This window comes from Stegodyphus dumicola, chromosome X2 (assembly GCF_044657685.1).
Source record: "Stegodyphus dumicola isolate Sdum_Otavi_A_Nest chromosome X2, ASM4465768v1".
Lineage (NCBI taxonomy): Eukaryota > Metazoa > Arthropoda > Arachnida > Araneae > Eresidae > Stegodyphus > Stegodyphus dumicola.
Window position 1 is genome coordinate 84,526,434 of NC_140781.1, and position 19,296 is coordinate 84,545,729.

General features: G+C 30.8%; 1 long non-coding RNA gene across 1 annotated transcript; it reads right to left on the bottom strand.

The window, feature by feature from the left end:
* Positions 1 to 5,162: 5,162 nt before the first annotated feature.
* On the bottom strand, positions 5,163 to 18,567 carry LOC146992804 (uncharacterized). The gene is made up of 3 exons (XR_015039209.1): positions 18,470 to 18,567; positions 14,034 to 14,136; positions 5,163 to 5,265 (listed from the first exon to the last, which is right to left on the bottom strand). It is a non-coding gene; the product is annotated as an uncharacterized LOC146992804 (long non-coding RNA).
* Positions 18,568 to 19,296: the final 729 nt, after the last annotated feature.

Here is a 19,296-nt window from a genome sequence, read left to right on the forward strand (position 1 = left end):
AACACATTCTATGATTTAGCCATTCTTACAGACATAATAACTAAATCTTAAACTTGAGGGGGGGAGAGAACTAAAGTCTTTGAATTAAAGGGTATTATAAATTCATTTTAAGTCAAAATTAATTTTGTGAAAATATTACACAAATATAAGGAATATACATTTTTACCATAATGTAATGTACGTTTTGCCACTTTGAAAATCTGGAGAACTAAAGTGTGAAATACAGTCAAAAGTCGTTAATTCGGACACCCATAATTCGGAATGATCTATAATCCGGACATCAAAACTAAAAACTTTCTGCGCATGCGCCGCGCTGACACATGCGCAGAGGCGTTCACGCGTGCGCGTAAGACCTTTTACGACTGCGCATATGAGTGTGCGCAAGTGCAGAATATGTTTTCGCGTGCGCATTTTATGTATAATGGACGTATAAGCTAAATAATTATCTATTTCACTTAATGTTGATGATTGCGTTGTTCCTTAATTTTCGAATTGCATCCGGCTTATTATTTTTTGCAGACTGTAAGAGCAATTTTATAAAAGTAAGCTTAAACTTTCGATTATATCAAATAGAATTTTCGATATATATTTGTTAATATGTAAAGGATCTAAAGCGAAAGTATGTTTTGAAATCCGAAATCTGTTTATCATTTTCACGCTGCTCGGTGGCGGGCGCGTAATGAATTGGAAGTTGATTTGTCAGCACTATCCTTATCTTCAGCGCAGATGTTTTTATTTTATTTGGCTTATAATTCCTTACCAAATGTAGTATTTCATCTCGATATGCTCCGTCTTTGATATGATTTAAAACAAGTTCCTCGTCATTATAATTCGCTTCCAATAGCGAAGAAAAGTGACAGAGGTTATTGAAAACAAAAAAATTTCGATTGACAAATTAGTCGGTGTTCTTGACACAGCAATTATAGGGCTTGAACGGCAGAACTTTGTAACTGAACAAGAAATTATGTCTGTTTAATAGAATTAAAGAGAAAGTATTATCACATGAAACGAAGCAAAACTTAAATAACTTACATTGAAAGAAATGTTTAATAAAGTAAACAAATAAATATTAAGCTTTTTCTTTTTGCAAATTTTGATACCCTTTAGATCATAATTGTTCTTTATTTCATAAATTATGGTTTCATATTTTTAATTTTGGAATTTCTGGATGCCATCTTACGAGATTTAAACTGATGATCTATAATCCGGAAAAATCGATAATCCGGAATCGCCGAAGTCCCGACGAGTCCGGATTAACGACTTTTGACTGTATAAGAAAACTGAAACAATCATTTGGAAAATCTCTTCGAGCTTAAATTAGTTTCTAAATTAGATGTTTTGAATGTATTTAAAATTAGGCCAACTACTTCATTCACTTCAAACCCATTACATAATACTAGTATTAAGGAAAAATGGTAAAAGGTTGCAAATATGTTAAATAACAATTCTACTGATCTAGAAATGGAAATAACTGATTTTCATCCTAATTAAGATCAAGAATATCACAAAAAGCCATTTGAATAGTCCTAGATCAGAAAAATCATGAACTGTTAAACTTTTAAAAAGATAAAATTCCTGCTTTCGATCCACTTAAAAATGTGAAAGAGGATTTCCAACAACAAACTTGTTAAAATCAATGTTAAGATACAGAATAAAAGACAAACATACGAACGACTGCATGGATTTAGCCATAACATCACATGTACCCGAGGGAGAAAAGAAACTCTCAGAAGAAATGCAGCGTTAAATTCACATTTAACTATGATTTCCCTGTATTTAATTTTCATCTTGCTGAATTTTTTCTAAATAATACAAAGACTATACCTTTTCTTTAACATATTATACCACACATTTTTATATTTTGTGTAACGCATTTATAACTGAAATATTAAAAGTAGGTAATTGTAGCTAGCCAAATTTTATAAACTCAAAACTGGCTCCCAGTCAGTTAAAGCTGCGCATAACTGCACTAAGGTAAGCAATGCAATTTTATTTCTTTGTCTGTATTTGGTTTCATTTTCATATAAAAAGAGTTAAAAAAAGGGTTATCTAAGTATCAAAATTTAAATTTAAAGTTGCGTATAACTGCACTAAGGTAACAATTCTATTAATCTAGAAATGGAAAAAACCGATTTTCATCCTAATTAAGATCAAGAATATCACAAAAAGCCATTTGAATAGTCCTAGATCAGAAAAATCATGAACTGTTAAACTTTTAAAAAGATAAATTTCTGCTTCCGATCTACTTAAACATGTGAAAGAGGATTTTCAACAATGAACTTGTTAAAATCAATGTTTAGATACAAGATAACAAATCAACATCCCAACGACTGCAAGGATTTAGCCATAACATCGCATGTACCAGAGGGGAAAAAAACTCGCAGAAGAAATGCAGTGTTAAATTTCACATTAAAATATGATTTCCCTGTATTTAACTTTCATCTTGCTGAATTTTTTGTAAATAATACAAAGAGTATACCTTTTCTTTAACATATTATACCACACATTTTTATACTTTGTGTAACGCATTTATAACTGAAATAATAAAAATGCACTAGTTAATTGTAGCTAGCCAAAATTTTATAAACTCAAAACTGGCTCCCAGTAAGTTAAAGCTGCGCATAACTGCACTAAGGTAAGCAATGCAATTTTATTTCTTTGTCTGTATTTGGTTTCATTTTCATATAAAAAGAGTTAAAAAAAGGGTTATCTAAGTAACAAAATTTAAATTTAAAGTTGCGTATAACTGCACTAAGGTAACAATTCTATTAACCTAGAAATGGAAAAAACCGATTTTCATCCTAATTAAGATCAAGAATATCACAAAAAGCCATTTGAATAGTCCTAGATCAGAAAAATCATGAACTGTTAAACTTTTAAAAAGATAAATTTCTGCTTCCGATCTACTTAAACATGTGAAAGAGGATTTTCAACAATGAACTTGTTAAAATCAATGTTTAGATACAAGATAACAAATCAACATCCCAACGACTGCAAGGATTTAGCCATAACATCGCATGTACCAGAGGGGAAAAAAACTCGCAGAAGAAATGCAGTGTTAAATTTCACATTAAAATATGATTTCCCTGTATTTAACTTTCATCTTGCTGAATTTTTTGTAAATAATACAAAGAGTATACCTTTTCTTTAACATATTATACCACACATTCTTATACTTTGTGTAACGCATTTATAACTGAAATAATAAAAGTGCACTAGGTAATTGTAGCTAGCCAAAATTTTATAAACTCAAAACTGGCTCCCAGTAAGTTAAAGTTCCGCATAACTGCACTAAGGTAAGCAATGCAATTTTATTTCTTTGTCTGTATTTGGTTTCATTTTCATATAAAAAGAGTTAAAAATAGGGTTATCTAGGTAACAAAATTTCAACACACATTTTCAGTAAAAATTGCAGAATAACAGATTTTGTCTTCCTCAAGACGCAACTCCTTGCTATTCCAGCTATGATACAGACTGCATACTGTCAGAGAGAAATTCCTTTTTTAAACAGGGAATCCATATAATTTAATCTGTCTTGACACAAGTACTACTTATAACTAATCCATGGTCCAGGAGTAAAATACTTTATTAGTAAATCCACCTAAATTTTTATGATTTCCGATCATCTGTATAGACTGTTTATTTATCACGACTAAACTCTCAATCTGCATTCTACATACCTCATGATGATTCTTCAAGTCACATTTTGTAGCCTATAATTTTTAATACAGCAGGAACTTGCTGAGCGCAGACTCGTAAAGCGTGATTTCGCGTATAGCAGTACCTTAAAGGATTCCATTTAATTTCTCCACTGCCAGAATTTCATTCATACGTGGTGCAACATTCATCCATCAACACCGGAAAGAATTTATCTGATACTTAAACAATTTCCATCAACTGAAAATGAAGCCCAAAAAAATTTTACAAACCTCAAAAGCAAAGGATGCCGAAGAATTTTCACATATGGAACATAGAGAAGTCAAACAATGAATCAGAAAATTACAAAAGAAGAATTGGGTTCTTATAAAACCCCCGGATAATAAAAGCGCTCATTACGAAGAAAAGGTTTTAACTGAAGATATAATGAAGGAATTGTTAAATAACACAAAAGCAACGTCTGATCTTCTAGCGGAGATTGACGCAATTAAAGAAAAAAAACAAGACACTTTAAAAGAGACACTTGGGAAACATGTGCTCCTTTACAGCGACAGGGTTACAGTTGCATCAGTCATTTTTATGAGCAAAAGACATCAGCTTTTTCATAAAATAATTCTGTCATGCATTTGCCAAGAGAACGGAATGAAGTCCAAGAGAAACTTCAGAGTGCTTTTCAAAACAAAGTTGAAAGTTAATCTGCAGAATTTTACTTCGATAATAATAAAACATCTCTGGTTTGATTACAAAATGAATTTTTATTTATGGAATCAATTTTAAATAGATCTTCGCAAATTGGTTCAGAAAACTTCACAATATGCCAAAATAGTTCAGATTAAGGGGAAAATATAATAAAGTATGCTTAAAACAACTAAGAAAAAGCACCTTTTGAGCAACTTTAACAGAAGACAATTTAGCTCCACTAACTTTCTTTACAAGTATTCATTAAATTTTTATTTACATTTATTTTTTGTTCAACATTTAACTTTCAATAGTTTTAAGAGAAACAGCACTTGATAGAGAGACTCTGAAACAAAAGTGGTTTATACACAGGCAGTTCAATTACACTGACCTGTTGGGAAGAGAAGATTCTGTTGGACAGGGAAAATATTAGGCCACACAGAGAGGAAAATGTTTAGCCTCCTCCTCATAATGCGAAAGGAGGCCACTTGGAAAAAAACTACACAACAGCAGTAATTTTGAAACCACTACGAAGCAACAAATCTCAGACTTCTGATAATTATACAGTGATTGACAGTTCAACCTCACTTCGAATATTACAATACAATATAAAGAAAGTACCAATTCAGACACTTTAATATGGAATTCAAAACCTAAGAAATTAATGCATAAATGCTACCCTAAACATTAAAACATAATGTGAAGCGTTCATGTAAAATAAATAACTAATAAAACTCCAATATAAAGCAACATGTGAAAAGAGACGTACAAATTATAACATTCAAGCATTTCTAGTGAAAATAAAGTTGATATAAAACAAGAATTACCAGCCACAGATGTCCTTTTGCTCTGCATTATTTCTCCGTTCCTTTTCTGTCACGATCTCATGTTCTGCATTCCAAGGGTGCACAAAAATGATGACAAATTACACTAGAAGAGGCCAAAAAGCAAAAAAAGTAATCATTAGATTTTAACTACTTCGATATTAAAGAATAATTATACACAAAGAGAAATATCTAATATTGTTTCTTAATACATAAAACTTCAAAAGTAACCTTCTTTGTTTTAAACTCGAGCAATGTGCTACATTGTTACTAAAATTATGACTGCAGTCGATAGAAAAGCAAAGATTTTCCTAATACGACAGAAGTACAGTAAGCGAAAGGGGTTTTTAATGCATGGGTACAACATGAATAACAAAAGAAAAAACAAATTAGACAGTTATTACGAATACAAAGAATAAAAGAGATAATGAGCTTCGAGAAGAGTAAATAATTTCAGCGCTGGTAGAAAGATGGCACCAAAAGACAATAAGCCGGTAATTTTAAATCACAAACAAACAAAATAAACTTTACTGTTAGCTTTGAAGCAGATGTTATATATTAAACTATCTTAATTCACACACAGAATTAGTCACATAACAGATCAAAATAGAGTAAGAATCAAACTCGCAATATATTAACATTAAAAAAGCTGTACATATATACTTTTAAAGATTTTATTTTTTAAAAAAGGGCACAAAAACATCACTCTAAAAACAGACTTCGAAGAACATCTTGAAAACAAAAGTCATATACCATAAAAGAAATATTTCATTCCGAATTTTAACGTAAAAACCGTTTTTAATTTAAGTTCTTTACTTAGGTACTCTCATGCATGACAGAGGACAGCTTAGTCCAATGTACAAGAAATTATCCTGAAATATTACCAGGTCACTTTAATGAAATTATAGCAATATTTTACTCAGGGAAAGAACATATTGTCTAGCTGCCCAGGTTCGAGCCCAGCTTTAATACAGCAAGCTAAAACACATGAAATGCCATTGAAAGATACAACATTTTAAGATGTGGCAAAAAATTTAAATGCAATTTCGTGGAAGAACTATTGCAATTACCTACAAATTAAAATTTTGACCAAAAATTCAAGAAAACCTTTTTCTTTCGAAGGAATCAAAGTCATATACTAATGTAGGGATGCTCAACTTATTGTACTATAAAACCTAAACATAGGAATGAAATTTTGTCAGCTATGTGAGATGTCCAATACCGAGAAATTCCGTAAATTGTAGAATAGAACTTGCGTCTGAAAACAGACGAAAGGTAAAACATAATTCAAATACTTTACTTTTAGCCTTGAAGCAGGTGTTCTATATTAAATGTGTTAATTCACATACAGAATTAGTTATATAAAAGCTCAAAATATTGTAAGAAACAAACATGCATTATATAAATATTAAAAAATCTATATACATTTAATTAGTGTTATGAGGGTTTATTCTTAAATATTATAAGGTCACTTTCAAAGAAATGATAGAAATTTTCACTCAGGGCAGGGATATTCTGTCTGGGTGCCCGGGTTCCATCCCAGTTTCTGTTACAAAAGATTCATAGAAGAATTTTTGAAATCCAGAAACGAATCTTATGAAGAAATTATTGAACATAACACTTTCTATGATTTAGCCATTCTTACAGACATAATAACTAAATCTTAAACTTGAGAGGGGGAGAGAACTAAAGTCTTTGAATTAAAGGGTATTATAAATTCATTTTAAATCAAAATTAATTTTGTGAAAATATTACACAAATATAAGGAATATACATTTTTACCATAATGTAATGTACGTTTTGCCACTTTGAAAATCTGGAGAACTAAAGTGTGAAATATAAGAAAACTGAAACAATCATTTGGAAAATCTCTTCGAGCTTAAATTAGTTTCTAAAATAGATGTTTTGAGTGTATTTCAAATTAGGCCAACTACTTTATTCACTTCAAACCCATTACATAATACCAGTATTAAGGAAAAATGGTGAAAAGTTGCAAATATGTTAAATAACAATTTTACTGATCTAGAAATGGAAATAACTGATTTTCATCCTAATTAAGATCAAGAATATCACAAAAAGCCATTTGAATAGTCCTAGATCAGAAAAATCATGAACTGTTAAACTTTTAAAAAGATAAAATTCTGCTTTCGATCTACTTAAAAATGTGAAAGAGAATTTTCAACAATGAACTTGCTAAAATATATAATTAGATACAGGATAACAAATCAACATCCCAACGACTGCATGGATTTAGCCATAACATTGCATGTACCAGAGGGGAAAAAACCTTGCAGAAGAAATGCAGTGTTAAATTTCAGATTAAAATATGATTTCCCTGTATTTAACTTTCATCTTGCTGAATTTTTTGTAAATAATACAAGGAGTATACCTTTTGTTTAACATATTATACCACACCTTTTTATACTTTGTGTAACGCATTTGTAACTGAAATAATAAAAGTGCACTAGGTAATTGTAGCTAGCCAAAATTTTATAAACTCAAAACTGGCTCCCAGTAAGTTAAAATTTGCACATAACTGCACTAAGGTAAGCAATGCAATTTTATTTCTTTGTCTGTATTTGGTTTCATTTTCATATAAAAAGAGTTAAAAATAGGGTTATCTAGGTAACAAAATTTCAACACACATTTTCAGTAAAATTTGCAGAATAACAGATTTTGTCTTCCTGAAGACGCAACTCCTTGCTATTCCAGCTATGATACAGACTGCATACTGTCAGAGAGAAATTCCTTTTTTAAACAGGGAATCCATATAATTTAATCTGTCTTGACACAAGTACTACTTATAACTAATCCATGGTCCAGGAGTAAAATACTTTATTAGTAAATCCACCTAAATTTTTATGATTTCCAATCATCTGTATAGACTGTTTATTTATCACGACTAAACTCTCAATCTGCACTCTACATACCTCATGATGATTCTACAAGTCACATTTTGTAGCCTATAATTTTTAATACAGCAGGTACTTGCTGAGCGCAGACTCGTAAAGCGTGATTTTGCGTATAGCAGTACCTTAAAGGATTCCATTTAATTTCTCCACTGCCAGACTTTCATTCATATGTGGTGCAACATTCATCCATCAACACCGGAAAGAATTTATCTGCTACTTTAAACAATTTCCATCAACTGAAAATGAAGCCCAAAAAAATTTTACAAACCTCAAAAGCAAAGGATGCCGAAGAATTTTCACATATGGAACATAGAGAAGTCAAACAATGAATCAGAAAATTACAAAAGAAGAATTGGGTTCTTATAAAACCCCCTGATAATAAAAGCGCTCATTACGAAGAAAAGGTTTTAACTGAAGATATAATGAAGGAATTGTTAAATAACACAAAAGCAACGTCTGATCTTCTAGCGGAGATTGACGCAATTAAAGAAAAAAACAAGACACTTTAAAAGAGACACTTGGGAAACATGTGCTCCTTTACAGCGACAGGGTTACAGTTGCATCAGTCATTTTTATGAGCAAAAGACATCAGCTTTTTCATAAAATAATTCTGTCATGCATTTGCCAAGAGAACGGAATGAAGTCCAAGAGAACTTCAGAGTGCTTTTCAAAACAAAGTTGAAAGTTAATCTGCAGAATTTTACTTCGATAATAATAAAACATCTCTGGTTTGATTACAAAATGAATTTTAGTTTATGGAATCAATTTTAAATAGATCTTCGCAAATTGGTTCAGAAAACTTCACAATATGCCAAAATAGTTCAGATTAAGGGCAAAATATAATAAAGTATGCTTAAAACAACTAAGAAAAAGCACCTTTTGAGCAACTTTAACAGAAGACAATTTAGCTCCACTAACTTTCTTTACAAGTATTCATTAAATTTTTATTTACATTTATTTTTTGTTCAACATTTAACTTTCAATAGTTTTAAGAGAAACAGCACTTGATAGAGAGACTCTAAATTCAGAAAAATCTGAAACAAAAGTGGTTTATACACAGGCAGTTCAATTACACCGACCTGTTGGGAAGAGAAGACTCTGTTGGACAGGGAAAATATTAGGCCACACAGAGAGGAAAATGTTTAGCCTCCTCCTCGTAATGCGAAAGGAGGCCACTTGGAAAAAAACTACACAACAGCAGTAATTTTGAAACCACTACGAAGCAACAGAACTCTAACAAATCTCAGACTTCTGATAATTATACAGTGATTAACAGTTCAACCTCACTTCGAATATTACAATACAATATAAAGAAAGTACCAATTCAGACACTTCAATATGGAATTCAAAACCTAAGAAATTAATGCATAAATGCTACCCTAAACATTAAAACATAATGTGAAGCGTTCATGTAAAATAAATAACTAATAAAACTCCAATATAAAGCAACATGTGAAAAGAGACGTACAAATTATAACATTCAAGCATTTCTAGTGGAAATAAAGTTGATATAAAACAAGAATTACCAGCCACAGATGTCCTTTTGCTCTGCATTATTTCTCCGTTTCTTTTCTGTCACGATCTCATGTTCTGCATTCCAAGGGTGCACAAAAATGATGACAAATTACACTAGAAGAGGCCAAAAAGCAAAAAAAGTAATCATTAGATTTTAACTACTTCGATATTAAAGAATAATTATACACAAAGAGAAATATCTAATATTGTTTCTTAATACATAAAACTTCAAAAGTAACCTTCTTTGTTTTAAACTCGAGCAATGTGCTACATTGTTACTAAAATTATGACTGCAGTCGATAGAAAAGCAAAGATTTTCCTAATACGACAGAAGTACAGTAAGCGAAAGGGGTTTTTAATGCATGGGTACAACATGAATAACAAAAGAAAAAACAAATTAGACAGTTATTACGAATACAAAGAATAAAAGAGATAATGAGCTTCGAGAAGAGTAAATAATTTCAGCGCTGGTAGAAAGATGGCACCAAAAGACAATAAGCCGGTAATTTTAAATCACAAACAAACAAAATAAACTTTACTGTTAGCTTTGAAGCAGATGTTATATATTAAACTATCTTAATTCACACACAGAATTAGTCACATAACAGATAAAAATAGAGTAAGAATCAAACTCGCAATATATTAACATTAAAAAAGCTGTACATATATACTTTTAAAGATTTTATTTTTTAAAAAAGGGCACAAAAACATCACTCTAAAAACACACTTCGAAGAACATCTTGAAAACAAAAGTCATATACCATAAAAGAAATATTTCATTCCGAATTTTAACGTAAAAACCGTTTTTAATTTAAGTTCTTTACTTAGGTACTCTCATGCATGACAGAGGACAGCTTAGTCCAATGTACAAGAAATTATCCTGAAATATTACCAGGTCACTTTAATGAAATTATAGCAATATTTTACTCAGGGAAAGAACATATTGTCTAGCTGCCCAGGTTCGAGCCCAGCTTTAATACAGCAAGCTAAAACACATGAAATGCCATTGAAAGTTACAACATTTTAAGATGTGGCAAAAAATTTAAATGCAATTTTGTGGAAGAACTATTGCAATTACCTACAAATTAAAATTTTGACCAAAAATTCAAGAAAACCTTTTTCTTTCGAAGGAATCAAAGTCATATACTAATGTAGGGATGCTCAACTTATTGTACTATAAAACCTAAACATAGGAATGAAATTTTGTCAGCTATGTGAGATGTCCAATACCGAGAAATTCCGTAAATTGTAGAATAGAACTTGCGTCTGAAAACAGACGAAAGGTAAAACATAATTCAAATACTTTACTTTTAGCCTTGAAGCAGGTGTTCTATATTAAATGTGTTAATTCACATACAGAATTAGTTATATAAAAGCTCAAAATATTGTAAGAAACAAACATGCATTATATAAATATTAAAAAATCTATATACATTTAATTAGTGTTATGAGGGTTTATTCTTAAATATTATAAGGTCACTTTCAAAGAAATGATAGAAATTTTCACTCAGGGCAGGGATATTCTGTCTGGGTGCCCGGGTTCCATCCCAGTTTCTGTTACAAAAGATTCATAGAAGAATTTTTGAAATCCAGAAACGAATCTTATGAAGAAATTATTGAACATAACACTTTCTATGATTTAGCCATTCTTACAGACATAATAACTAAATCTTAAACTTGAGGGGGGGAGAGAACTAAAGTCTTTGAATTAAAGGGTATTATAAATCCATTTTAAATCAAAATTAATTTTGTGAAAATATTACACAAATATAAGGAATATACATTTTTACCATAATGTAATGTACGTTTTGCCACTTTGAAAATCTGGAGAACTAAAGTGTGAAATATAAGAAAACTGAAACAATCATTTGGAAAATCTCTTCGAGCTTAAATTAGTTTCTAAAATAGATGTTTTGAGTGTATTTCAAATTAGGCCAACTACTTTATTCACTTCAAACCCATTACATAATACCAGTATTAAGGAAAAATGGTGAAAAGTTGCAAATATGTTAAATAACAATTTTACTGATCTAGAAATGGAAATAACTGATTTTCATCCTAATTAAGATCAAGAATATCACAAAAAGCCATTTGAATAGTCCTAGATCAGAAAAATCATGAACTGTTAAACTTTTAAAAAGATAAAATTCTGCTTTCGATCTACTTAAAAATGTGAAAGAGGATTTTCAACAATGAACTTGCTAAAATATATAATTAGATACAGGATAACAAATCAACATCCCAACGACTGCATGGATTTAGCCATAACATTGCATGTACCAGAGGGGAAAAAACCTTGCAGAAGAAATGCAGTGTAAATTTCAGATTAAAATATGATTTCCCTGTATTTAACTTTCATCTTGCTGAATTTTTTGTAAATAATACAAGGAGTATACCTTTTGTTTAACATATTATACCACACCTTTTTATACCTTGTGTAACGCATTTGTAACTGAAATAATAAAAGTGCACTAAGTAATTGTAGCTAGCCAAAATTTTATAAACTCAAAACTGGCTCCCAGTAAGTTAAAATTTGCACATAACTGCACTAAGGTAAGCAATGCAATTTTATTTCTTTGTCTGTATTTGGTTTCATTTTCATATAAAAAGAGTTAAAAATAGGGTTATCTAGGTAACAAAATTTCAACACACATTTTCAGTAAAATTTGCAGAATAACAGATTTTGTCTTCCTGAAGACGCAACTCCTTGCTATTCCAGCTATGATACAGACTGCATACTGTCAGAGAGAAATTCCTTTTTTAAACAGGGAATCCATATAATTTAATCTGTCTTGACACAAGTACTACTTATAACTAATCCATGGTCCAGGAGTAAAATACTTTATTAGTAAATCCACCTAAATTTTTATGATTTCCAATCATCTGTATAGACTGTTTATTTATCACGACTAAACTCTCAATCTGCACTCTACATACCTCATGATGATTCTACAAGTCACATTTTGTAGCCTATAATTTTTAATACAGCATGTACTTGCTGAGCGCAGACTCGTAAAGCGTGATTTTGCGTATAGCAGTACCTTAAAGGATTCCATTTAATTTCTCCACTGCCAGACTTTCATTCATATGTGGTGCAACATTCATCCATCAACACCGGAAAGAATTTATCTGCTACTTTAAACAATTTCCATCAACTGAAAATGAAGCCCAAAAAAATTTTACAAACCTCAAAAGCAAAGGATGCCGAAGAATTTTCACATATGGAACATAGAGAAGTCAAACAATGAATCAGAAAATTACAAAAGAAGAATTGGGTTCTTATAAAACCCCCTGATAATAAAAGCGCTCATTACGAAGAAAAGGTTTTAACTGAAGATATAATGAAGGAATTGTTAAATAACACAAAAGCAACGTCTGATCTTCTAGCGGAGATTGACGCAATTAAAGAAAAAAACAAGACACTTTAAAAGAGACACTTGGGAAACATGTGCTCCTTTACAGCGACAGGGTTACAGTTGCATCAGTCATTTTTATGAGCAAAAGACATCAGCTTTTTCATAAAATAATTCTGTCATGCATTTGCCAAGAGAACGGAATGAAGTCCAAAAGAAACTTTCAGAGTGCTTTTCAAAACAAAGTTGAAAGTTAATCTACAGAATTTTACTTCGATAATAATAAAACATCTCTGGTTTGATTACAAAATGAATTTTTATTTATGGAATCAATTTTAAATAGATCTTCGCAAATTGGTTCAGAAAACTTCACAATATGCCAAAAATAGTTCAGATTACGGGGAAAATATAATAAAGTATGCTTAAAACAACTAAGAAAAAGCACTTTTTGAGCAACTTTAACAGAAGACAATTTAGCTCCACTAACTTTCTTTACAAATATTCATTAAATTTTTATTTACATTTATTTTTTGTTCAACATTTAACTTTCAATAGTTTTAAGAGAAACAGCACTTGATAGAGAGACTCTAAATTCGAAAAATCTGAAACAAAAGTGGTTTATACACAGGCAGTTCAATTACACTGACCTGTTGGGAAGAAAAGAGTCTGTTGGACAGGGAAAATATTAGGCCACACAGAGAGGAAAATGTTTAGCCTCCTCCTCGTAATGCGAAAGGAGGCCACTTGGAAAAAAACTACACAACAGCAGTAATTTTGAAACCACTACGAAGCAACAGAACTCTAACAAATCTCAGACTTCTGATAATTATACAGTGCTTAACAGTTCAACCTCACTTCGAATATTACAATACAATATAAAGAAAGTACCAATTCAGACACTTCAATATGGAATTCAAAACCTAAGAAAGTAATGCATAAATGCTACCCTAAACATTAAAACATAATGTGAAGCGTTCATGTAAAATAAATAACTAATAAAACTCCAATATAAAGTAACATGTGAAAAGAGATGTACAAATTATAACATTCAAGCATTTCTAGTGGAAAAAAAGTTGATATAAAACAAGAATTACCAGCCACAGATGTCCTTTTGCTCTGCATTATTTCTCTGTTCCTTTTCTGTCACGATCTCATGTTCTGCATTCCAAGGGTGCACAAAAATGATGACAAATTACACTAGAAGAGGCCAAAAAGGGAAAAAAGTAATCATTAGATTTTAACTACTTTGATATTAAAGAATAATTATACACAAAGAGAAATATCTAATATTGTTTCTTAATACATAAAACTTCAAAAGTAGCCTTCTTGGTTTTAAACTCGAGCAATGTGCTACATTGTTACTAAAATCATGACTGCAGTCGATAGAAAAGCAAAGATTTTCCTAATACGACAGAAGTACAGTAAGCGAAAGGGGTTTTTAATGCATGGGTACAACATGAATAACAAAAGAAAAAACAAATTAGACAGTTATTACGAATACACAGAATAAAAGAGATAATGAGCTTCGAGAAGAGTAAATAATTTCAGCGCTGGTAGAAAGATGGCACCAAAAGACAATAAGCCGGTAATTTTAAATCACAAATAATCAAAATAAACTTTACTGTTAGCTTTGAAGCAGATGTTATATATTAAACTATCTTAATTCACACACAGAATTAGTCACATAACAGATCAAAATAGAGTAAGAATCAAACTCGCAATATATTAACATTAAAAAAGCTGTACATATATACTTTTAAAAATTTTATTTTTTAAAAAAGGGCACAAAAACACCACTCTAAAAACAGACTTCGAAGAACGTCTTGGAAACAAAAGTCATATACCATAAAAGAAATATTTCATTCCGAATTTTAACGTAAAAACCGTTTTTAATTTAAGTTCTTTACTTAGGTACTCTCATGCATGACAGAGGACAGCTTAGTCCAATGTACAAGAAATTATCCTGAAATATTACCAGGTCACTTTAATGAAATTATAGCAATATTTTACTCAGGGAAAGAACAGATTGTCTAGCTGCCCAAGATCGAGCCCAGCTTTAATACAGCAAGCTAAAACACATGAAATGCCATTGAAAGATACAACATTTTAAGATGTGGCAAAAAATTTAAATGCAATTTCGTGGAAGAACTATTGCAATTACCTACAAATTAAAATTTTGACCAAAAATTCAAGAAAACTAACATACTCCTTTTTCTTTCGAAGGAATCAAAGTCGTATACTAATGTAGGGATACTCAACTTATTGTAATATAAAACCGAAACATAGGAATGAAATTTTGTCAGCTATGTGAGATGTCCAATACCGAGAAATTCCGTAAATTGTAGAATAGAACTTGCGTCTGAAAACAGACGAAAGGTAAAACATAATTCAAATACTTTACTTTTAGCCTTGAAGCAGGTGTTCTATATTAAATGTGTTAATTCACATACAGAATTAGTAATATAAAAGCTCAAAATATTGTAAGAAACAAACATGCATTATATAAATATTAAAAAATCTACATACATTTAATTAGTGTTACGAGGGTTTATTCTTAAATATTATAAGGTCACTTTCAAAGAAATGATAGAAATTTTCACTTCAGGGCAGGGACATTCTGTCTGGGTGCCCGTTCCATCCCAGCTTCTGTTACAAAAGATTCATAGAAGAATTTTAAAAATCCAGAAACGAATCTTATGAAGAAATTATTGAACATAACACTTTCTATGATTTAGCCATTCTTACAGACATAATAACTAAATCTTAAACTTGAGAGGGGGAGAGAACTAAAGTCTTTGAATTAAAGGGTATTATAAATTCATTTTAAATCAAAATTAATTTTGTGAAAATATTACACAAATATAAGGAATATACATTTTTACCATAATGTAAAGTACGTTTTGCCACTTTGAAAATCTGGAGAACTAAAGTGTGAAATATAAGAAAACTGAAACAATCATTTGGAAAATCTCTTCGAGCTTAAATTAGTTTCTAAAATAGATGTTTTGAGTGTATTTCAAATTAGGCCAACTACTTCATTCACTTCAAACCCATTACATAATACCAGTATTAAGGGAAAATGGTAAAAGGTTGCAAATATGTTAAATAACAATTGTACTGATCTAGAAATGGAAATAACTGATTTTCATCCTAATTAAGATCAAGAATATCACAAAAAGCCATTTGAATAGTCCTAGATCAGAAAAATCATGAACTGTTAAACTTTTAAAAAGATAAAATTCCTGCTTTCGATCCACTTAAAAATGTGAAAGAGGATTTCCAACAACAAACTTGTTAAAATCAATGTTAAGATACAGAATAAAAGACAAACATACGAACGACTGCATGGATTTAGCCATAACATCGCATGTACCCGAGGGAGAAAAGAAACTCTCAGAAGAAATGCAGCGTTAAATTCACATTTAACTATGATTTCCCTGTATTTAATTTTCATCTTGCTGAATTTTTTGTAAATAATACAAAGAGTATACCTTTTCTTTAACATATTATACCACACATTTTTATACTTTGTGTAACGCATTTATAACTGAAATAATAAAAGTGCACTAGGTAATTGTAGCTAGCCAAAATTTTATAAACTCAAAACTGGCTCCCAGTAAGTTAAAGTTGCGCATAACTGCACTAAGGTAAGCAATGCAATTTTATTTCTTTGTCTGTATTTGGTTTCATTTTCATATAAAAAGAGTTAAAAATAGGGTTATCTAGGTAACAAAATTTCAACACACATTTTCAGTAAAAATTGCAGAATAACAGATTTTGTCTTCCTGAAGACGCAACTCCTTGCTATTCCAGCTATGATACAGACTGCATACTGTCAGAGAGAAATTCCTTTTTTAAACAGGGAATCCATATAATTTAATCTGTCTTGACACAAGTACTACTTATAACTAATCCATGGTCCAGGAGTAAAATACTTTATTAGTAAATCCACCTAAATTTTTATGATTTCCAATCATCTGTATAGACTGTTTATTTATCACGACTAAACTCTCAATCTGCACTCTACATACCTCATGATGATTCTACAAGTCACATTTTGTAGCCTATAATTTTTAATACAGCATGTACTTGCTGAGCGCAGACTCGTAAAGCGTGATTTTGCGTATAGCAGTACCTTAAAGGATTCCATTTAATTTCTCCACTGCCAGACTTTCATTCATATGTGGTGCAACATTCATCCATCAACACCGGAAAGAATTTATCTGCTACTTTAAACAATTTCCATCAACTGAAAATGAAGCCCAAAAAAATTTTACAAACCTCAAAAGCAAAGGATGCCGAAGAATTTTCACATATGGAACATAGAGAAGTCAAACAATGAATCAGAAAATTACAAAAGAAGAATTGGGTTCTTATAACCCCCCCCCCCGGATAATAAAAGCGCTCATTATGAAGAAAAGGTTTTAACTGAAGATATAATGAAGGAATTGTTAAATAACACAAAAGCAACGTCTGATCTTCTAGCGGAGATTGACGCAATTAAAGAAAAAAACAAGACACTTTAAAAGAGACACTTGGGAAACATGTGCTCCTTTACAGCGACAGGGTTACAGTTGCATCAGTCATTTTGAGCAAAAGACATCAGCTTTTTCATAAAATAATTCTGTCATGCATTTGCCAAGAGAACGGAATGAAGTCCAAGAGAAACTTCAGAGTGCTTTTCAAAACAAAGTTGAAAGTTAATCTGCAGAATTTTACTTCGATAATAATAAAACATCTCTGGTTTGATTACAAAATGAATTTTTATTTATGGAATCAATTTTAAATAGATCTTCGCAAATTGGTTCAGAAAACTTCACAATATGCCAAAATAGTTCAGATTAAGGGGGAAATATAATAAAGTATGCTTAAAACAACTAAGAAAAAGCGCCTTTTGTGCAACTTTAACAGAAGACAATTTAGCTCCACTAACTTTCTTTACAAGTATTCATTAAATTTTTATTTACATTTATTTTTTGTTCAACATTTAACTTTCAATAGTTTTAAGAGAAACAGCACTTGATAGAGAGACTCTAAATTCGGAAAAATCTGAAACAAAAGTGGTTTATACACAGGCAGTTCAATTACACCGACCTGTTGGGAAGAGAAGATTCTGTTGGACAGGGAAAATATTAGGCCACACAGAGAGGAAAATGTTTAGTCTCCTCCTCGTAATGTGAAAGGAGGCCACTTGGAAAAAAACTACACAACAGCAGTAATTTTGAAACCACTACGAAGCAACAAATCTCAGACTTCTGATAATTATACAGTGATTAACAGTTCAACCTCACTTCGAATATTACAATACAATATAAAGAAAGTACCAATTCAGACACTTCAATATGGAATTCAAAACCTAAGAAATTAATGCATAAATGCTACCCTGAACATTAAAACATAATGTGAAGTGTTCATGTAAATCAAATAACTAATAAAACTCCAATATAAAGCAACATGTGAAAAGAGACGTACAAATTATAACATTCAAGCATTTCTAGTGGAAATAAAGTTGATATGAAACAAGAATTACCAGCCACAGATGTCCTTTTGCTCTGCATTATTTCTCCGTTCCTTTTCTGTCACGATCTCATGTTCTGCATTCCAAGGGTGCACAAAAATGATGACAAATTACACTAGAAGAGGCCAAAAAGCAAAAAAAGTAATCATTAGATTTTATCTACTTTGATATTAAAGAATAATTATACACAAAGAGAAATATCTAATATTGTTTCTTAATACATAAAACTTCAAAAGTAGCCTTCTTTGTTTTAAACTCGAGTAATGTGCTACATTGTTACTAAAATCCTGACTGCAGTCGATAGAAAAGCAAAGATTTTCCTAATACGACAGAAGTACAGTAAGCGAAAGGGGTTTTTAATGCATGGTTACAACATGAATAACAAAAGAAAAAACAAATTAGACAGTTATTACGAATACACAGAATAAAAGAGATAATGAGCTTCGAGAAGAGTAAATAATTTCAGCGCTGGTAGAAAGATGGCACCAAAAGACAATAAGCCGGTAATTTTAAATCACAAATAAACAAAATAAACTTTACTGTTAGCTTTGAAGCAGATGTTATATATTAAACTATCTTAATTCACACACAGAATTAGTCACATAACAGATCAAAATAGAGTAAGAATCAAACTCGCAATATATTAACATTAAAAAAGCTGTACATATATACTTTTAAAGATTTTATTTTTTAAAAAAGGGCACAAAAACATCACTCTAAAAACAGACTTCGAAGAACATCTTGAAAACAAAAGTCATATACCATAAAAGAAATATTTCATTCCGAATTTTAACGTAAAAACCGTTTTTAATTTAAGTTCTTTACTTAGGTACTCTCAT